This window comes from Diceros bicornis, chromosome 17, assembly GCF_020826845.1.
Source record: "Diceros bicornis minor isolate mBicDic1 chromosome 17, mDicBic1.mat.cur, whole genome shotgun sequence".
In the NCBI taxonomy this organism is placed as follows: Eukaryota; Metazoa; Chordata; class Mammalia; order Perissodactyla; family Rhinocerotidae; genus Diceros; species Diceros bicornis.
In genome coordinates, this window is record NC_080756.1 from 5,386,043 (window position 1) to 5,409,226 (window position 23,184).

General features: G+C 42.6%; 1 protein-coding gene across 1 annotated transcript in view; it reads right to left on the reverse strand.

Annotated features, from left to right (window-relative positions):
• MSRB3 (methionine sulfoxide reductase B3) overlaps positions 1-11,600 on the reverse strand; it is a 162,153-nt gene extending 150,553 nt beyond the window's left edge. The window contains exon 1 of the mRNA XM_058557707.1: positions 11,552-11,600. The gene's annotated coding sequence lies outside the window, so the exon portion shown is untranslated. The remainder of the gene's footprint in view (positions 1-11,551) is intronic.
• Positions 11,601-23,184: the final 11,584 nt, after the last annotated feature.

The window sequence follows — 23,184 nt, forward strand, 5'->3', positions numbered from 1 at the left end:
ATAAGACTGTCTAAGAAAATGTGTAAAATGGGAAAGGAAACGTCAGAGCAGAGCCCTGAGGAACTTCAACATTCAGAGGTGAGCTGCAGGAGAAAGAACTAGCAAAGAAGACCAAGACAGAGTAGTGGCCAGAGAAGGGAGAGGTCAAGGAAAGTGTTGTCCCAGAATGACAATGATGTTGACGACGTTCCTAGCTAACATTCACTGTGAACTAACTCTGGAAGACACTGTGCTAAGTAACTCACATATATTATCTGATTTAATGATTACAACCACCTACGTGGTGGGAACAATACTAGTCCCATTCTACAAGTGAAGACACTGAGGCACAGATAATTTAATTAATTTGCCTAAGATCACATATCTAATACTAACAGAGCTAGAAACCAAGAGAAAAGACTATTTCTGGGAGTGAGTAGTCAGTGTATCAAATACCCTGAAGTCAGGAAGATAAGGACAAAATTGGGTTTAATGACATGGACACCGTTAGCCGCTTCAACCCAAGCAGTTTCAGGGCAATAGTATAAATGCTTCTTCTCATTTCTTAGACCCCATATTCAATCCATCAGCAAGGTCTTAGCTCTGCCACCAGCACCCTGGTACAAACTGTAATCAACTCTTATCTGAACCACTGGACTGGGCCTAAATGGTTTACCTGCTTCTACATTTGGCCCCCACAATCCATTCTCCACACAGCAGCCAGAGTATTTTTTTGTTTTTGTTTTTTTGCTGAGGAAGATTAGCCCTGAACTAACATCTCTTGCCAATCCTCCTCTTTTCACTTTCTCTTTTTTTTTTTTTTTTTGCTAAAGAAGATTAGCCCTGAGCTAACATCTGTGCTAATCTTCCTCCACTTTATATGTGGGTCACCACCACAGCATGGCTGCTGAGTGGTGTAGGTCCACACCCAGGATCCGAACCTGCAAACCCAGGCCGCCAAAGCGGAGCTCGCTGAACTTAACCACTATACCACCAGGCCAGATCCCACAGTGGTTATTTTAAAATGCCAGTCAGATCTTGTCACTCCCTGCCTAAAACCCCCCAACGGCTTCCATCCCACAGAACAATATCTGACCTCCTCCCGGTCTAACAGCCCCATCAGACCTGGCCCTCCTCTTTGCCCTGGACTCTAACCATTCTCCCTCCTGCTCCACCACAAAATGGTGCTCTGTCTACAATAGGCCATGCTGGTTCCAAACTGGGAATGCAAGGCCTGGGGCTCTGGTTCACACCGCATCCCCAGAGACTGGGTGAGTCAGTGCTCCACATGCAACATGGCTCAACACCTATTTCTGGAGGGACAGCAGACAGAAACAGCAAGGATGTAAAGAGCTTGTAACTCAACCTGGTCACAGAGGACGAAGTCAGTCGAGGAGGCTTCTTGTTTGCTTTTTAAGATGAGAGAAATCTGAGAATGTTTAAATAAAGGATATTAGGAAATTATCCAAGAGCTCGGGAAAACCTGAAGACATCATAAAGTCACAGAATGTAAGAGAAAAAGTTAATCAATTAGCTACTTTAGGAAAAAATTAAAGCTATACAAGAAAGTTATGGAACAAAGGGATTTTATCTCTCTGTGCCAAAGTTTCTTGTTCTGTAATTTGAGGGGTTTGGATAAAATCAGTGGTTTCTAACCACTATCAAGAACTTCTTTTTACTTAATTATTTTCCTTCATGGCCTCCTTGGTTATTTCACACTGAAAGGAAGATCCGATTAGTAATTATATATGTCTGATTAATAAAATAATTAAACGCAACTTATTTGGGAAATCTGAGGCCAAGGAAGATTAAATGATTCATTTAAGGTCACACAAATATTTTTTAAAAGAGGATATCACTCTCTAAATATGAAGAAACTGGTCCAAATTAGCACAGGAAATCAAGGGAATCAATTCCAAGCCAGAGATCTGAAGTAAAAAAACTGAAAGATTTTAGAAGGATAATGAAGAAGACATACTTTTCCCTTCTAATTAAAAAAAAAAAAAAAAGCAATAATAAATCTCAGAGAATAGAAAAAACAAAAACCTGTATAAGAAAATCATGGTCTAACCATGAAGCAAATTAAACTGTGGCACGACTTTGACAACTGGTGTTGTACAAGAGAACGAATTTGAACATCACACTAGGGTCAGTCTTTTTTTGAATGTCATAGAAACATTTTAATACCTTAAAAAGTTAAATGGGAAAAAAAATGTAATTAAAAGAAAAGACTACATAGAAGTCAGAATAGTGTAATGATTAAGACCATGGACTCTGGAGCCAGAATGCCTAGATTCAAATCATAGTCAGACAAATTATTGAATGCTTCTGTGCCTCAGGCCCTAATCTTAAAACATGAGTTATCATGATAATATTGTACCTCCTTGAAAAAACTGCCATGAGAGTTAATATATGTAAATAGCAAATACTTAGACTAGTACCTGGGACATGATAACATCTGTATGTGAATATTTGCTATTATTATGATCACTACTATTACTATTATTATTATTATTTGATATATGGATGATAAAGCTTAAAAGCAATGGGAAAAGATACAAAGATTTGACTCCATAGGAAAACACAAGAATCCTAATGGATAAAAGTACAAGGAGCAGAGATAAATAAATAAAAAGTAGATAAACAGGGGCCAGCCCCATGGCGTAGCAGTTAAGTGCGCACGCTCTGCTTTGGCGGCCTGGTATTTGCAGGTTCGGATCCCGGGCATGGACCGACGCACCACTTGTCAAGCCATGCTGTGGTGGCGTCCCATATAAAGTAGAGGAAGATGGGCACAGATGTTAGCCCAGGGCCAGTCTTCCTCAGCAAAAAGAGGAGGATTGGCATCGGATGTTAGCTCACGGCTGATCTTCCTCACACACACATACATACAAAAGTAGAAAAACAGATAGATAATAAAACAAATGCTAAACTTTAAAAAATGAGTTACATACACCACTATGTATAACACAAACATAATGTCGTGGGGGAAAAAAGACAAGTCACGGAAGATCCACAGCAGATGATACCACAGAGTTCTAAAACATGCAAAACTAAACAACAAAATATGCAGGTAAGACTACAAAGAAAGCAAGAGTTTACCAGTTACCATTTGTGCTGTGATAATCACAAAATGCATGACTGTGGGTACCTCTGCACAGGGGACGATGTGAAGAGGGACGGGTGAAGGTCACACAGGCAGCTTCCACGTTCCATTTCTGAAGCTGAGTGGGGGTTCCCAGATTTTTAAAAATTATTCCTAGTGCCTTATATAGATGTTATATATTCTTTTTGTGTGTATGAAATATTGTATCCTAAAAAAGGGCAAAAACTTACTAATATATTTTAAAGTCAAGAAAAGATACTTTTTTAACCTATCAAATTATCGGGGATTTTTTCTTTAAAGCTCAACGGCGAAGATTTTCGTCTCTAATGATAAGACCAAATTAACTAGCTTAAGAGTTAAACATACTTCTAATAGGGTCAAAGGCAAATTCTACTGGCAGCATACTCTGATGAAAGAGGACTTTACCCTCTGAGATAGATCATCCAGTCTAAATCAGCAATTCTTAGCTGTACACTTAGAACAACCAACACAATATCTAGTGCTTAATGCCATTACTTCAGATGGGATAGGTAAAATGATGCTTCTAATACACTGTAACCCATCTTCTAAATACATACTAAATCTTTAACAGGATTCTATAACTTTGCTTGTGGATCAAATTACTTACTGAGCACACTAGGCTACAAAGTTCGCACATAAGATCTTAGTCACTGGAATAACATTTATGTTTAGTTCCACAAAACAGACAACTTGAACCAAATGTAACAAGAGAAGACATAATTTTGTATAATTTATTAATCATGTTATTTCCATTAAAAACTATGAAAGCTACAATGGAGACTTTTAGACTACTAATAGATTACAGAATCTTTAAGCAAAAGCAACATCAGGTATTATCCAGGCCAACTCACTCATTTTGCAGATGTGAACACTGAGGCACGGGGAGCTTCAATGCCCCAGGCAAGAACAGGACTAGGAAAACCCATTCTCCAATTCGCTACCCAACGCTCTTCTCGTCGCACTACACTGACTCCCCTGCTACACGAACATCTACACAAGGATGCAAATATGCTAATGAATCTGCAGTTTTCAACTGGCTCTGCACACAGGGAAACATCCTCTGCCTTCAACCCACCCTCCTCCAGGCGCCCCAAGGCAGTTTGACGGGAAGGCATATTCACTCGCCCCGAAACCAGGAGCAAGGACTACCGTGCACGCACGTTTTCTGTCTCACTCTCAACTGCTGTGAGAGCAGAGGTCCAGGAGAGCTTGCAGCCCCTCAGCCTCGGTCCTGTCGCATCTCCTGGCCTGTGTCCTGGGAGATGCGGCCCTACCTTTCCCCAGTTACACACCAAAGATAACCTAAGGCAAAATAAGTGCCACCTACAACAGTCACTAGAGATCTCTCCAGTCCCCACCAGGCCCCGATTCTCTGAGAACCAAACTCTCTAACAAAAGAAATCAAAGTACAAACGTAAAATTACAAAGTACAAATGACAAAATTAAAAAGTACAAACGTAAAAACACGAGGGCCATCCTGATTTTTTTTTAAAGACTCATGTATCACAGGCTTATTTCAATATTGCCTTAAGTTTAACATCTGTATTAAAGGGTTGGTTGATTGATTTTTTTTTTCGTCTTTAAATAAAATAACTGACCCAAGAAACCACAAAGATTCATTGTGTAATTTGTAATAATAGGAGACAGTTATGTCACAGCCATAACAGAGACTGCTGTCAGTACGTACTTGTATGCAAACCATCTACTAAATTTCAGTCTTTAAAACAGCACTATAGCCCTAAGAATGATGCTCATATACCTGAAAATATAATTTTTTTAAAGTATCCGTATACTAATCCCTGAGACTGTTCAACAGCCTAGTCTTAGCATAAAGCGCATTGCCTGGCACAAACAGGCAACTGCTGTGGTAAGAGGATGTTGAGAAGTTTTCCTGCCATTCCAAAATTTCAGCTATGACTCAAATTTTCAAACAAAAGCCTCCCCCACATTTTAAAGGGAGACGACAAAGAGCCGGTGCAAGTTGAGACCAGAACCTCCCTGAGAGAACCCACAAGGCAAGTAATCAAGTGTTGTCTATAGACTGCAAGTCATAATTTCCACATCTGTGTACTTTCCAACATACGAGAATGCTTTTATATTTTAAAAAACTCATTTCAAATTTTTAGAGTGGCTTTTTGCTGTTACATATTTTCTCAGTCAACAGTTACTAAAAGCACAACTATTAGCATATGGGAGGGTCACTTTTCCTAACTCAGTTAGAAACCACTCTTAATACTATGTCCTGAACATAAATAGGTCACTCTAGACAAATGTTCTGAACAATGTACTATTTTTAGAAACTTAGAATCAGGATCTACCGTTGATCAGGAAGCTAGGCCCTGAGAACACATTTCTGACACCAGCGTTCCCATTCCTTCTCTATTTCACCTGTCGTCATGTCCACGTTTCACAAACCTCTATACTCTGTGCAAACAAAGCCCCTCAATGAACCAAACTCCCTCCACTTTCCTTCAGGAAGTCAGGTATCAAGAAACTGTTTCCAAATCAGCACCCAGCTGGGAAACCCAAGCATACAAATGCCAGGTAACAACGCTGCTCCAGGCGACCACGGCCAGGTGTCGGAGGTCAGAGCACCGTGGCCGGGGGATCAACTCAAGTGTTCAAGAACCTTGCAGGTGACACTTGAAGGGATCAGAGAAGCAAGGTATTCTGTAAGAAAGGGGGACAGGGGGCAGCCCGGTGGCATAGTGCTTAAGCTCACACGCTCTGCTTCAGCAGCCTGGGGTTCGCAGGTTTGGATCCCAGGTGTGGATCTACACACTGCTCACCAAGCCATGCTGTGGTGGCGTACCACATACAAAAAGTAGAGGAAGATGGGCACGGATGTTAGCTCAGGGACAATCTTCCTCAAGCAAAAAGAGGAGGATTGGCAGCGGATGTTAGCTCGGGGCTGATCTTCCTCACCAAAAAAAAAAAAAAAAAAGAAGGACGGATGTGATTGATCATGAATTTTTTTATTCTAGATTAGGAAATTGTCAACAATTATTTATGGATAAGAACCTGACCACAGCAATAAAAAGTGCCTATAAAGGACAAAAAAAAAGCCAAAGAGTATTCCATCTGGGGGGAATCGTATCTGCCTCACATTCTTGGGGAAGGTAAAGGGAGGAAGGAGGAGGAGACAGCACAGTGTGTATTCAAGGCCAGCTGAACAACTTGCAGGAAGCCCAGAGTTCAGAGCAAAGCAAGGTTTGATGATGACCAAGACATTTAAGGAGTTAGTCCTTTATCTTAAGAAAGATAGGAAGCCTCCAAAGGAGGTTAAGCAATGGTGCAGTAAGGAAGGTCATCTGGCTGCAGTATCCTCCGCTCAACGTTCCCACACACTATTCATGGAGGGAGTAAACGAGACGTCCCGGAAACTAGGGAAGCTCGTGGACGGAACGCCATGCACTGGGCATCTCTCAAAGCCAGAGCAAACCACACCTCATTCACGACGCTTCCCCTGGGCCCTCCCTCTTACTCCGGTCAACAGATGTGTTCTCCTCCCCTCTGTTTGTAACCTGCCTTACTTGTACATGTTTTATCTCCAGCCCCAATCTCTCCAAGTTACAGTTCTGTATTTCTGCCTCTACTCACATCTCCACATGAATGATCTACCAGCACCTCAAATGTAACAGACATAAAACAAAATTTACTTTTTAGTCCCACCCACAAACCTGCTCTGAGTTCACACTCTCTCTCAATGGCCCAGGCTTAACATCTTACCATCATCTTTTGTCTATCCCTTTCTTGCCTCACATCCAGTTAATCGTTTATTTCCGTCCAGTCTACCTCAGCAACACTTCTCCAGTCCCGCTGGGCAGGTCTTCATTCTCTAAGAAAAACCCTTATCACCCTTCTTCATTGATCCAATGGTTTCTTTCCCAATTTAATACATCCTCTGAATTATTAGACAATATATCCTATAATTCAACTCTGATTACGACATTTTGAGGACCCCAAAACCTTCAATCTCATAGCTTGCCAACCCAGTCCAAATTTCCTAACCTAGCATTAAAACTCTTCCAAGTTCTAGGCCAAGCCTAATTGTCTATCTTTATACTTGATCTTCCCACTATTCTCCTTCATGTAGACTCCAACTGTTTTTCTACACCTGCCCTCTCTACTTAATCTCGGAAACACTGGGTGCTCAACAAAAACTGATTTCCTTCCACGTGAGTTTGCTATACTCTCCTCCCCCATGGCATCTCAGTTTATAGGAAAATGTCCTACCATTCTATATATTCTATCCTCACACAGGAAATGAGAATATTCACAGAAAAGCCTGTGAAATCTAGAAAACAGATAAGGACTGAGAAAGAAGAGCCACGTGACTGAGCTCCAGTGTCAAAAGAAGAAGGTGGCTTGAAGCAGGATGCCCTAAGAGCATTTGGAAAAGTTGGAAACATTATATCTGGGACAATGGATGCTAACAGCCTATCTGAACTCTCCTAAATGATTCATTGGTCTAATGGAACTTAGAGTCTAGTGAAGAAGATGACTACATATGGTCTTTACAGTGCAAGATGGTAAAATCGTGCTCCCATTGAGGTAAAAAATGTCTTAGATGCATAAGGAAATGACCAATTCTAAGAGATGAAGAAAGCTTCACATAATACTATGCAACGGAGGCCTTAAGGACTTCAACAGGTTATGAGAGAAAAGTATTCCAGGAAGCAGAAATGGTCTAAAGGGAGGGCAGGGTGGAAAATGCTAGACATGTGTGAAGATATGAAAATAACTGATGACCTCTTGGTCCCTAAACTATTACTCTCTTGAATGCCTCTAATTATCATCTATGTAGTTTTAATGAATGTACCCGTAACAGATATTTGAGCTCAGCATCTCAATTCAGTGAATTCCTGAAAATACGCAGATGATTATCTGCAGGACGGATTAGTTGTTATTAAACAGGGTTTTCACAAGTCAGTTGGATCCAGGGCTCCATTATAATTCCTGAATGTGGTGCTACACTCAGGGCTTCCTCTTCAGCCTTCCTGCAGCAGTACCAAGGAACTGCTCTCACATCCTGGGAGCCCACTGAAGGTGTCACACCCTTTCACACACACATTGCAGCAAAAGAAAACTATACATTTTAAGGATGAATGACCCCATAATACAAAATGTAAAAATGCAAAATCAAACCATGGAAACGTCTGCACTCCGTACGACAAGGAACTCTAGAATTAGAAGAGACCTGGGGAACATCTAGATCAACCATGTGACCCCAACTTTGTCTATCAGGTTCTTTCTCTGAGGAATTTAGGATCAAGGTTCAATGGTCTAGTCTCTTCCGGGGCTTGGAGCCAAGGGACGTGTAGATACTCGGCAGCTGCTGAGCTGCCACATTCAATCCTGAACACAGGAAAGCAGAAAAAAATGGCCAGCAAAGAGAGAACAATGAAGCAAAGAAAGGCAAAAACTAGAGTCAGGGAAAGTTCCAGGTTTTCCAGTCCCTGGTCCCTAATAAGGTCTGTCTGCATTTGCCTTCCGTCAAATTCCTTTCTTTCTTTTTCCTAAAACTAGTTCAAGTTCATTTCTGTTACTTGCAACAGAAGCTTAAATGAGGCAAAAACCAAAATCCTCCATAAAGTCAATTGATTTATTACTGGTCTATCTTTTCTATACTTTTTTTGTCTTTATTTGTATTTCCTTAAAAGCCATAAACATGACTTTCCAAAGCCAAATTATCCTCCAAAGCTAAATTAATTCTGAATAAACCAGACGGGTAGGTCCAATTCAGTCTCCTCGGAGGTATGATCAAAAGGTGATAATCCACTACAGGGCATTTCACCTGGAATGCCCCCAAATAACCAGTCCCAGGGCTCCCAACCACAGAAAGGTTTGGGTGCTCTCCAGTGATGCCCCTAACCCGGAACCAAATTCCAAAACTGAATACCATCTCAGGGCCTGGGCTTAACTATCCCCAAAGAGCAGTTAGGCATTTACCCTATGACATTACCAGCCCTTTCTGCTATTAGATGAGGGGAAGAAAGTAACAGAAACTTAATATCACAGAACGCTGCCCAGGTGTGGACACCTGTGTGCATGTGCAAGATGTTCCTGAGGCAGATCCAGGCCCCCAAACCTGGATCCACACCCATCAGATCTGACTACAAGGAGACCAGTTTAATACATATAGCAAGTCAGAGCTGACAGTCAGAAGTTTGAACCAACGTAGTAGGTGGCTCTGCAGGGTGATATAAACTAAAACAATAAGATCCTGGAGTTAGAAGAGACCCATGGAGACTGTGTTCAACTTCATCATTTTGCAGAGAAGGAAGCTAAACATCTGAACCAAATTCATCAACCAAATGCCTAACTCTAATAAGTAACACAGGTTGAGACAAAATAAAAGGGACTGTGACCAGATTATGATAGAACCAAAATAGCATTATTTCCTAAAGTTGCTCTTTAATGGTTGAAAATTTATTTTTAATTAAAAAAGGATAAATGCATTAGAAAAATCTTTGCAAACTACTCGGGATATTTTTTGGATATTCTTGGTACTTGAGGTGAGCAAAACAGTAAATATTTCTGACCTAATGGGTTAACATTTTAGTTAAGATATTAAAACAAGCACCTTTAAAAGCCAAAAAACCATGTGTTGACTCAAAACCTAAATGATGTTGTATACTTGCAACCTTGGCAGATAGGCAGCTCACGCACTGTGACAAAGTTCTAAATGGCACGGAGCTACTTATTTTAATATAAAAAAATTCTAGATATTCACATAGGGCCCTAATAGAAGTCACCAGAAATTAGACTCACATGTCGGCTGGAACCAAAATTAAAAGAATAAACGTTTAAACGGTCCAAACATAAACTTGGTGTTCAAAATTGCTGGCAAGGGGCCACAGTACCGTGGATTTTGGTCTTAAGGGCTGTTTTGCCACAAGTATTAGGTAAGTCAACACATCACTGAGGAAAAATAAAAAAACATACATATATTCCCTGGCAGAACAATCCACTCTTTATCGTGAAGCACAGTATTTTTTTTAGATCATTGATAAAATATTAAGTTAGAACCTGTTGTGTTTCCCAAGAGAAGCGCCAGTCAAGTTACTCCCAAAATACGAATCCATAAAAAGCAGGTCTTTTAAAAAAGCAATATTAATCAGAAGCAAACATGAAACTGATATCATTACTACATGTTTATACACTGCACATTTACCTAAGCTAAATATTTTTTTAAATCTCCCAGTAACCTGAATTGACAATTTTAATAAGTTACATGAATCCCGAAGATTTTTCTATAGACAAAACTATCTTTTAAAATCTATTTTGCCACCAGTGCTGCAAAGGGAACTATGAAGAGACAGACTGGAGGGTAATGAAGACAATCTATGCTTAACACACTCAGCTTCCCACTAATTTGTCAGTCCTAGCAGTTGGCCACATCTTATTGTGACAATTTAGTCTATTGGTGGCAAAAACAAAAGCTCACTAAAATTTCCTAAGAAATCTCAACTCTGAGGAATTATAACTTCTGTTCTTCCATTCCAGATTAAATTAAAAACTGCGAAGCTCTGATGACTCGTTAGATACTCGTCGCAAATATAAAAGTTCACACTAGTTCACATTTACCTTAAACTCTATATTTGTACTTGCAAATACTTTTTATAACCTTAGGTAAAAAAATTCCCCACCGATATTTTCCACATGATTTAAAGAAAGTTATCTTTCAAATCATCCTGTTAAGACTTCAAAATTCCCACACTGGTGGCTTACGGTCCTAAACCAAATAAGGCAGGAAGGGCACCTTTCCTTCATACAGTTTGACTTGAAACAGTCCAGGGTAAAACTTAAAAACCGACTTGGATGCTTTTTTCCGCTTAAAAACAACACAAAACCGGTACCTGGCACACTCGCGGTTCTGCGCGCTCTGGGCCTATTACACGCCGCCGGGCCGCGGGAGCCCGACCCGGGCGGGGGAGGCGGCGGCCGGGGGCCGTGCGCTCCGGGTGCGCCGCCTCCGGGTGCGCCTCCGGGAGCGCCCCGCGCGTCCCCGGCGCTGTCCCCGCGCCCACGGCCCTCCGGGACGCGCGGAGGGCGCGGGCCTGGCGGGCGATGCCCAGGGCCGGGCCCGTTATCCGAGCGGCCCCCCGGCGGGGCCGACCTGCGCGGGCGGGGGCTCGGGGTGGCCCCGCCGCGGGCCCCGCGCCCTCCGCGCCGCGCGCCGACCCCCGCCCGCCCCGCCAGGCCCCTCCCTCGGGGCCCGCGATGCCTCCCGGGGCTCAGGTTCCTCCGGGGCGGGATAAGGTGTCAGCCCGGCGGCCAGGCGCTTCCGTCGGCGGGGGCGAAGCCAGCGACCGCTGCGCGCCCCTCCTGGGCCCGGAAAGGGGTGTCCCCGCAGCAGGCTGGAGGGGGCGCAGCGGCGCGCGGGGCATCGGGGTCGCGGTCACCCTCGAGCCGGCAGGGCGGGCGGGCGCCCAAACTTACCCGGGTGCGCGGCTCCCCGCGCCGCGGCCAGGCAGAGGCCGAGGCCGAGGCCGAGCGAGAGGGGGCGCGGGGGGCTCCGCCGCGGGCTCATGGAGGGCCGGGGCGCCGCCGCTGTCCGAGCCGCTCCTCCCTCCCTCCCGGCTCGGGCGACGGACGGGGCGGCGGGAGGCATGACGGGAAATTCCTGGGCACGGGCAGCCGAGTCCAAATATGAGCAAAGGAGCCGAGCGAGGGAGGACCGCGCAGCGCCCGCCGCGGACGGGGCCGGCTGCCCGGGTCGGAGCCGCCAGCTCCCCCTCCTCCGTACCCTCCTCCGCAGCCTCCTCCGCACCCTCCTCCGCACCCTCCTCCGCAGCCGCCGCGCGCCACCCGGAGCCGCGGTCCCTCTGCCGCGGGGCGTCGCTCCAGTGTCGGGCCCCCAGAGCAGAGCCGAGCATCCCACCCACGGGTCCCACCTGAGACCCCCGAAGGGGTAGGAAAGAGAGAAACCACCGCGAGGAGACCGCACGGCGAGCCAGGACCCGTGGGAAGACGTTTAAGGGTTTGGAGGGGTTTGGAGGAGACTCTCGCGCTGCCCCGCCCGAATCAGTTGAGAGCTTTGGTAGTGAGGGAATAAAAAGATCGGGCCAATACTTCTCCAAGTGTGGGAGGGCGAGGCTGGAGCGGCGCTGCCGTTACGTGCACGCTCAGGTGAGCTGTCCTGTACACCACGGACAGGTATTAGAATACCTAAACCCACCCTCCTGCGTTCCAGGGGAGTGGGCCCTCTACACCAGGTGTGGCTGGGGGTTCTTAGCCAAAATTACAGAGGCTCTTCTCAAACCTATATTTGAACACCATATATGGACCTGAGGCAGGCTGCGCGACAGTAGTTTTTCACCCTATCGAAATGCTGATGTTTAGACACCTCCAACCTCTCATCTCCCTTACACTGGCCTTGTATTTATTGTAGCCTGTCCAAAGGGCGGTGTTGAAGTTTATTCAAAAGGTGCTGCCTCTGACGACCAAAATGTGAGTCCCAGATGTCTACTTACAGACCTAAGCCGTAGTTCCCTGACTTTTGTTTGGCACTGCTAACGACTCGAGTAATCAGATCCAAATGACCCTTAGCTTTTCAAGACAACATAATTATGTCTTAATTACTGCAATTTATTATTTTCTTTTTACTCACTAATGGGACAGGCCCTGGAGACGTAGGATGTTATGTAATTACTTATGAACATTTTAAGATGCTACAGAAATGATTTATTAATGCAAAATACTTAAGGGGTAACTGTCAAACAGATTTAGAGCATGAATTATTCTAACATGAACTAAAGTATGGTAATCTGTACATCACAGTATTTGTTTGAAAATGCTGTATTTGAAAATCAGAAACTTTATTTCAAAACAAATTCAATTCTGGCAAAGTATTAAGGCCCATATGCCCAAAACCAGTCCATTTGCAAGTGGCGCTGCTTGAATCATCTGGTACTGAGCAACACCACAGCCCGTGGTTTACTCCTGGCAGAGGGGCAGACTGCACCCTTCACGTACCAGCAGTGATTATGGGACTAAGGGCAGACAACCTAAGTAAACCCATGGTGAATAAACTAATACAGTAAATAAAGGATTCAAAAGACACGCAGCGTTATTATTCAGCTTAGGTACCTAGAAGCTGTGTGGGTGAAAGAGAATGCTCAGGAATGTCTTCCCTCTGGTCCTCTTTGTCGTGTATTTCAGCGTGTATTACATAAGCATCTGTTTTCCTTACTTCCCCCACAACACGTAGCATAGTTCTTTGCCCATAGTCTAAATATTTGTTTAAAAACAAAAGTAAAATGAGCACCGGCATTTGTAGACCGATATATAGGCGCCCCATAAGTGTAGAGAAAAGCTTGTTTCAGAGGATTGTAATAATGATAGCTATATTTAAAAGATTTTAGTTGACTTTAAGTACAAAAATGTAAAATTATAAAGAATGCAATATCATTACAACCTAATTCATGTTGCTATAAGTGGAACGTTAATTAATTGTATCAACTCTGCTGACTTGATAGTCAGCAACACCAGCAGCTGTTCTAAAGGCTTGAATAAGTATGTCAGAGGGGAGAAAAGAACTAAAGCCACTGAGTGCAGAGTGAGTGCCAGACACCGTGCTGGATGTTCTAGACGTGGTATTTCATTTAATCCTTACAAATACGTCTGAGATGATTCATTTGTATCCCTCTTTTACAGCTAAGGAGACTGAGGCATAGATAGTAAATTAGGCTACCAGGAAGGGTGAAGTAGGGTTGGAATTCAAACCTCATTCCAACCTCCATATATGTTCTTTTTACTGTGCTAATCTGTCCCATTTTCTCTACATTGAAAGAGAGAACGGCCTTCAAAAACTGTATTCATTGAGCTCTTGTGGTTTTAAGTAACTGTGTGCACTCAGGTTACCTCAAGTAACAGGGGTAAAGAATCCCTGTGGAAATAGGACCAGAGACTTAACCGGCTTGTCAGGTCCTCCTTGTAGGCCTGGGGGTGGGGGCCCGAGCCTCTGAGAGGCGCCAGGAACAGGAACGGGACTACCCTCTGACCACATTCCTCTGAGTCTTGTAGTCTAACCACTGATATTTAAACCATATATTTCACAAGGTTTTCTCCAATGTCCTTTTATTATAATCTTAATAACAATCATATTGTTTGATTGTTCTTCAGACAAAGGACCCAGCGGCGGTCACTGCTTCCCCCACTTCCCATATACCATCCCTCCCCTAAACCAGCGGTGTGCCAGCGAACGCTGAACAAGCGTGCCTGGAGGAGGCAGACCTGGATTGTAGCAAAAAGCAATTTATGCGGTGTCAGTGCTCCCAGCAGCCAGAGTCTCCGAAGGCAGAGCGGGGAGAGATGCACACCACCGGCTCTCGGGCCGTGAGACCCAGCCCCAGCTCCTCATAAAGTGTCTTCAGAACCCGGCAAGAATCCAGGTTGCACAACTGCAGCTCTTTCCACTTCTGCTCCCACTCCCAGCTGCCAGTTTTCTCTTCATAGCTCACGATCAAATGCCCCGGAGGAGAGAATGATTCTATTACCATTGTCCCTCTTGGGGAAAGTTCCTGTATGAGGCTGTCTCATAAGCCACTGAGCAGCCTATAGGTTGGCTGCCTCTGAGCCAGGCGTCCTCTCCTACTCCTTCAGCTGTGGCTGGATGAAAGGCTCATGCTACACCACATGGTCACCTCCGCTAAAGAAACAGACCGTGTTGCTCACTTCTTTGGGGGTTGCAGTTGGGGCAGCCTCTCTCAATGGGAGTCTGTGAGCAGGACAGACATTCAAGCTGTGATCTCTCCCGCATACTATTCTCTGCTCTTTACTAAAATCCCCTGAGCCACTACACAAACCTTTGGGACAGCCCCCACTCCACGTATGCCAAGGAACATCTTGGGTGGAGGCCAACAACTTCAAAGAGGAGAACGGGCACATTAGGACTAGATGCTACTCTAAAGCCCCGAGTCAGGGCGAGAAGCCCTAAGTTAGTGCTTAGATTCACAAACATTTATCGAGTGTCATTCTTCTAAACCAGTAATGATCAATCGGAGAGTAAAGAATTACCTCTTAGAAGGATGTTGCAGACTCTCCAGAAGAAAGTTTTTCAAACTACACTCAATCCAAACTCCCGAAACTCCGCTTTCCTATCCTGGGAAGTAGAATGCGGTCACTCTCACCCCTGCTGAGGACTGTTTTATACTGATGGAGGCGTGCCCCATGCCCCAGTGTGCTGGGGGAAGAGAGTTGAGAACTATTCTCAACAACATGAGGGACACAAAGTCAGCGCTGGGGGGCTAAGGAGACACCTAATATTTTCTCTCAGATTCTGGAAAAGGATTTCTACTTCCATGACACCCTTCCAGCCCCCAGTCACCAAAAGCACTAAAATGACAAAGACTCTCAGGTGGGACCCCCAAAGACAGAAGACTGAATTAAAGTGAGCATTTTCTTTCTCTTCATGCATCTCAAATGGCATGTTTTTATATTACACAGTTGAAGCCATCCCTTTTGTTGACTCATTCTGGAGATATTTGAAGTATGTATTCCCATGGTCAATGCGATGGGCTGCCTGATTCTACTAGCTTTGGCTGTGGTTATGCTACAACAAGTAATAAATATTTACAACAAGATTTTCAATATTGTAGAGAGTTAAATAATCCTCTCTGGACCAGCAAAGCTGCTTGGCTTTTGGCAAGATTGTGTCCCATGAAACGGTATATGCAAAGTCAACTAGATACACACACAGAAGACAGAGAGAAGCAGGAAGGGAGAGAATGAACTTTTGAAGTGCTGCAGGAAGATTCTGGTGGGAGGCTTTTTTTTTTGCTTGCTGAGGAAGATTCACCCTGAGCTAACATCTTTGCCAGGCTTCCTCTGTTTTGTATGTGGGTCGCCACCACAGCATGGCTTGATGAGCGGAAACCACCAACGCCAGGCTGCCAAAGCTGAGCACACTGATCGTAACCACTAAGGCACCAGGCCAGCCCAAGGGAGGCTCAATTCTACTCCTTCACTCAGCTGCTGTTCCTGAGTGCTTCTTATAGGGAAGCATCTGACCCCATGCTGTATGTGTCCAGTGTTTAAAGGTGTGTATTTTACACACACTTTGTCCCCAACTGCAAACCAGCTCTTTCATACATTGTTTGTCCAAAGTGGCCACAGTCTGATCCAGCGCTAGAGGTGTAGCACCCGGCTGTGTCTGGCTTCCTGGAAGTGAGTGGTATGTTGTTCTCCAAAATCGTGCCTCCTTACAGGATTTCCCACAGTCGTTTTACCTCTGCCTAATTTTCGCCCTTCGAGCTGCTGCTACAGCCTCATCTCACAGTAAGAGACAGCTGCACTCAGCGGTCAGGACTGGGGCTTTGGCGTCAGATCTAGATCCAAGCCTGGCCCCTACCGTTAAAGCTTGTGGGACAATGGGCAGGTTACTCAACCACTCTAAGTAAGCCTTGACATTCTCTCTTCTCCGCAAAATGGAAAAGTAAAGGTACCGACCACTCATGATGCTTAGCATTTAGCCCCATGCTAGCAAATGGAAATCCTTAATAAGTATCAGTATAGTACTAATAATATTAACTTTTATCATTTCTTACCATCTTTCAGTCACCACATAGTCACTCTTTGCCTTTAAGCCTTATCTGATGTGATTTCCTCTGTCTGAAATGACTCATAGTTTCTCTTCACAGCTCAGAGTCACACATTTCTATTCATAATCACTTCTTAAGGAGGTTTGTTCAGCTTTAATAATCCTTTCAAAACATATTTTCTTCAAATTTACTTTCTATATTGATACCCAAGGTTACTAAAAGTAACTATGTTTTCAAATATATTCTTAAGTTTTAATTTCCTCAAATAATCATATTAGAAGGCTACACACGTATATAAATGATTATTCAAATTATTTTGTGGAAACACTTTCAGAATTGTCATCAAAATATCTGATGAATTTAAAAAATATCTTCAACAAAGGAAAATCAATGCATTCATTCATTCAACAAATATTTACTGAATGCTTACTATGTGCTGGACAGACGGTAAACAAGATAAACCAGTAAAATATTTAGTATGTTAGAGTGCTAACTGCTAATAAGAGAAGTAAGGGAGGGAAGGTTGCTAAAAGTGTTGGGGAAGTAACATTAAAGACATGGAAGGAAGAAGGAATTCAGCCAGTATCTGGGAGAGGAGGGACAGCAAGTGAAAAGGCCACACCCAAGGCAGAGGCAGGCGCGCCTGTAGGAGGACCATCCCACCCTGTAGGAGGACCATCCCTGTAGAGGACCATCCCACCCTGTAGGAGCACCATCCATCCTGGAGGTGGGGATGGGGGACGAGGATGAAAGGGGGCCATGAGGGGAGCATTAGAAGATGTGGCCCGAGAGGCAATCATGTAGGGTCTTATGGGTCATGAGAAGGACTTTGGCTTTTATTGTGTTTGAGATGGGAAGCTATGATAGAGTGTTAAGCAGAAGAGCGACACGATCTTACATTTTAACGGAATCACTTGGGCTGTTCTGTTCAGGAGTGGTGTGTTAAGGACAGCTAAGTGACAAGGTCCACCAGACAGAAGAGAATAGGACATCTCTTCAGAAATGGAGAGGAACCTTTGTGAGGCTCAAATATATACAAGGCGGTTTTAAAACTGTTGTTTCAAGTATTGTGCAAATGTTGGTTTTATATTTTTTAAAGCTGGCAGGCATAAAAGTGGAGAGAGAAATAAACTTGCAGTTGGCAGATTTCTATTCAAACTCGGGCTATGCCATGTAACAGTTGTGTATGACTTTACAGTTCACATCTCTGGGATTTGGTTATCTTTCTTCGAAGTGAAAGAAATAATACCTGCCCTGCCTATTCTGCAAGATGTTGGCAGGAGTCAAATGATACGACAAGGGGACTTTCAAACTACTGATGTCTAACACAAAAGTCATGGTGTAGGCGAGGGGCATCTTTCTAAATTTGCTCACTTTTGTTTCTTTGTCTAAGCCACAGTTTGTATCTTGAAGTTTATCTTGGAGATACCGCCTCGAGATTCTCATTTAAAAAAAAGTTTCTCCAAGGAAAATGCGTTTACACCACATATACACACAATATTTGTGTATACACACGTATACACACAAATACAATTGCATACTGATTGAAAGTCATTTTGGAAAGCAGTAGGAGTCATCGTAATTTCTTGGGTGGAAGAGGAACTTAATGAATTTAGCATCTAAAACAAAATGTAGTGTGTAGCAGGCTATGGGGTAGATGAGAAGAGAGCAGTGTTGGGAAGGCCACCCAGATAAGGCTCGAGGTAATGAGACCGCCTCGTCTCAGATGGCAGCAGTGAGACTAGAGATGAACACGGAGACATAGTAGGAATAGGGTTGCCAGATAAAACGCAGGATGCCCAGCTAAATTTGAATTCTAGAAAAACACTGAATAATTTTTTAGTATATCCTAAATGTTGCATGGGGCATACTTACACTAAAGCATTATTCATGATTTCTCTGAAATTCCAGTTTAACTGGGCATCCTATATTACATTTGCTAAATCTGGCAACCCTAGAAACTGGTGGACTTATTCCTACCCTCATCCCCATATTTCTCTGAGGCAGATTCTGAAACAAACAGAAAATGTGTGCAATGTGACTACTGTGAAATGGAGAGAAAGTCATTAAGAGCCAGTCCAGCTCTTTTGAGGATCCTAAACAAACCAATAAAGATGTCAAATAGTTCTTTACAGACCTATTTATTTTCCAGCCAGGCCATGAGCCTTACTAATATTTGTGGCTATATTCTATTTTCCATCTACAAGTTTTGCAGTATCCAGTACAATCTACATGAATGTGTGTGTGCGTGCGTGTGCTTAATGTATGGATTAATCAGCAAAGGAACAACCGGCCCATGGTTGCCCCGGAGAGAATATTGAATAAGAAACATGAATTGGAAGACCCAATTCACACAGTCCGTTTGTCCATCATCTCCACCTACACACACGCACCCACATGCATGTGCACGTGTGAGAGCCTGGGCAGGGAAGTTTTTTCCCTGTGCAGCCCAAGCCTGTGACCTTACTTGATTGGACAGTGTATGGTATGGGTGGGAAGGAAGAAAGGCTCAGACAATGAAGTCCCTTTCACTGGAGGAGTAGTAGCAGTTGAAAGAGTCACAGAAGGCAATCCATTTGAGATGGTAATACAAACCTGAGGCAGGACAGGCAGGAGCATTCAAGAAGAACTTTCTCTGTCTAAAAGCTTAAGACTCTTAAAGTCTTATCATCCCTTGGATGATGTAAGTGAAAATCCAAAATAGAGCTGCAGACCTTTAGCCTTTATCTGTCCTGTTTTGTAATCCTGTTCTGAAATGACCTTCACCAGGCCCTGGCATCTCATTTTGTGGAAGCTGAAAGGTCAAGATAGCAAAGAGAAAAGGGTCTGATTTCAACCCACTCCTCTTGTAGATATAGGGGCAGACTAGGACTCACAATTGATGATCAGCAGTACCCAAGAACAGCCCGCAGTGAAGCCGGTGCCACGAAGGGCCCACAGCCCACACCCCTGGGGAGCATTTTGCAGAAGACAGGTGGAGGAGAAAGCAAGGCCAACCTTCAGCATTGGCCTGTGGCTTAGTGAAGGCTGCCCCTGAGCAAAAGTGAGCATTGCAGATTTTGGGGTAGTAGAGATATGGAGCGAGACTTGGCAGGACTGGATTCTGACTGAATTCTCAACGGTAATAGAGAACTTTGAAAAGGAAGCAAGATTCTTCTTTTGCGACCCTCCCCCCCCATAGTGTAATGGATGCTTAATAAATGCTGTTGACTACCCTTTAAACTGGGCAGGGGGCGGGGGAGTCAAGAGCGGCAGCTGAAGGGGGAAGGAGGGAGATGGCTAAGGAAGAATTTATATATTTTCGACTCTCATAGAGAAAACAAATAGACCAAATAAAACTATCGGCCGCTTATCTTTCCACAGTGGCATAAAATTAAATAAAAACCAAAAGCCTAGTTTCTTCTAAAAACCATTATATTCTGCTCCCAGCAGTAACAGACAGTTACAGCTAGAACTACAAGTAACATTGGCTCGCATTAATGACAATATGTAACTATATCACAACCAAAGCTCTGAAAACTTAAGATATTTAGTGGAAGGAAACCCTAAAGAGACATTTATTATAGTGTTTAAAGTAAAAGCGAAGCATTAAAACAGTAAAAACATTTCCCAAATGAATCAAATGATGCTCAGCTAATTTCATGTTACTTTACATCAATAGGGAAAAATACCTTGGAAAATCTGTGCATTAAGTAAGTGGTAATGTTATAACATGAACAAAACAACTCTAAACTATTTCCAACTTTGCCTCTGAAATTCCACGGTCTGATGGCAGAACATACTATTTCCTGTTCTTGTCTTCTGTGGGAAGCAGCACACCCATTTCAATCTTTGTCACTTTTTTTCTGGATCGACATTCATGGGAGAAATTACTTTAGTGCTGTCCTGATAATTCTGCCTAGGTGGATCTCTCAGATCCAGACGCCGTTTCGCAATGGGTCTCAGACTTAAACACTGTCAGAATTACCTGGAGAGCTTCTTACTGTCCTGGGATCTTTCCCAGATACAGTGATTCAGCAGGTCTGGTGAAGGATTCAGGAATCCGCATTTCTGACAAGTACCCCAGGTGATTCTAAGACAGGTGGTCCACAGATCATGCTTTCAGAAACTCTAGAGTAACCAGAGTAATTTTTCACATCTACTTTCTAATTGAGGAGAAGTTTCAACTTCTCTTTTCTATAATGCCCATAACGGGGGTGGAAAGGATTATAGGAAAATACACGAGAACATATATGACACAGGTGTCATGGCCTTTACAAAATATACATGTTTACTCATAATCCAAATAATCAGGAAACTCAAATAACTAGAATTTTCAGTCTACCCTCTAATAAGTGAGGTTCATTATGAATTGAGGCAAGATTCTGAGTTGCTTCCTGAGTCACCGATGATTAAATTAAGCTCCTCATAGTTTAGTGCTGTGAGTATTTTATTGTAGTCTCAGAAAATTGGTTATTTCTGAATCAGGTTATAACTCTTAGGTAACTCGAACATTAAATTTATCAAGACATATCTTTAAAAATTACTCCAGGTAAATAGGAATTTTCTGTACTAATCTAATACTAGAATATGATATATGCTATGATATACTTTATTATACTACATACTTTTTCTGAATATAATTAAAATAGTTTACTTCTCTAAACATTTCAATTATATGGGGCAATATTTATTCCACCAATCTCCATCTATGATAACGTTGTTTTATAACAAAGTGTTTTAAGTATATTTAGCGGTCCTTGGGAAAAACCAAGAAAAGCAATTTAGATTTTTCCACATTATTAAAGCATAGTGGAAAATGAAAATGGTAATTTTTTTATATAATAGACTGAGTTTTATTTAGATATTATAGTTTTTGAAAATGTGGTTTTATTTAAATGTGATTTATTGAAATATGGTTTATTTAAATGTGAAACAATGTATAATTCATAATGATAAATAAGAGAATGAGTGGCCAATCAACAAGGCTCATGGCTATAGCTCTTTGACTCTAACAACAGGACTCAACAACCCACGTGACTGCTCCTAGAAACAGTTATCTCTTGCCCTTTGTCTGCTTCTCGCTCATTTCCATTGCTCCTGTTATCTTCCAGGAAGGTACCTCATTATTACCAGGTATATATCACATAAAATTAATTTCTAAAACACCTACAGTTAAAAGATTATACCAGCCTATATGTTTAGAGTCACATTAAGGAACATTTTTAATAACACTGGACTGATTGTAGACAATCATTTTCAAGATTTAACGTCTTCCATTGGGAAAACACAACTGGTCCACTCCAGTCAGGCTGACACCACTCTAAAGACCGACATACCCTAGTTCCAATGATGATAACTCCTGAACACTGTCATAGTTGGGATCTGATCTCAACATCATTCACATTGAGAAAAATAAATTTACATTTAGATTTTCTGCCTTTTAGAAGCAGAAGCACCGAGCATAAAAAGGAAGAATTTTGGGACACAATAGTTGGGAAAAACTAACAATAAAATGACCAATTTAGGAGAGATGTAAGGCTAACAAGGTATACTGTTTCAAAGTCAAATAAAAAGGGAGAATATATTAGTTTCAAAATAACAAAAGTAGTTAATAATGAAGAACAACAACTAGTTTTAGAAATAAAGGAAGATGTCAAAACTTCTGGGCATTCAAAACTGCACCCAACAGGGATATACCAGAGAATTCACCATTAACATGATGTTTACTTTAGATTTTTGGTATCTTTTATCAGATTTAGGAAGTTCCCTTCTACTCCTAGTTTGCTAAGAATTACTTTTTTAAAAAAGGATATATAGATGTTGAATTTTATCACATAGTTTTACTGCATCTGAGTTGATCATATTTATTTATTTTGTCAATGTGACAAAATATATTGATTTTCTGTCAAACCAATCCTGCATTCCCGGAATAAATCCAACTAGGTCATGATGTGTAATTCCTACCTATGTTGCAGGATTTGGTTTGCTGATTGGGATTTTTGGTTTGTTTGGGATTTTTGTATCTTTGTTCAGTGAGATTGGCCTATACATTTTCCCTTTGGTTTCTGCATCAAGGTTATGCTATTCAGGAGAGCACCGCCTTTTTCTATTTGCTGGGATAAGGAACATGTCATTTAAAAAAGGAAGCACTGAAACGATTATGGATTTTCAAAGGTGTCTCTTATGCGTGAGCACTGTTAAGGATGACTGCAATGAAGAACAGCGAAGGGATGTTAAAAATAAATAACATTATCAAGTAGTTGACCTCAGAGACCCTGATTTAGAAATGTTAACAGGGATATTATATGACAGGCATTTTACATTATTTCATTTAATTCTCTCAAGTGCACAACTATCATTGTTTTAAAAATGAGGAAACTGAGTCTTAGACTACTTAAATAACTTGCCTAAGGTCACACGACCAGTGTGTGTCACAGTTGAAAGCTGAGCATGGGTCTCACTCCAGAGACGGTGCTCTTCGCCACTCCTGTTTTTCCCCCTCTCAGTGCAGGGAGCCAGTGTTTTGGAAGACCTTTCATACACCTGCTA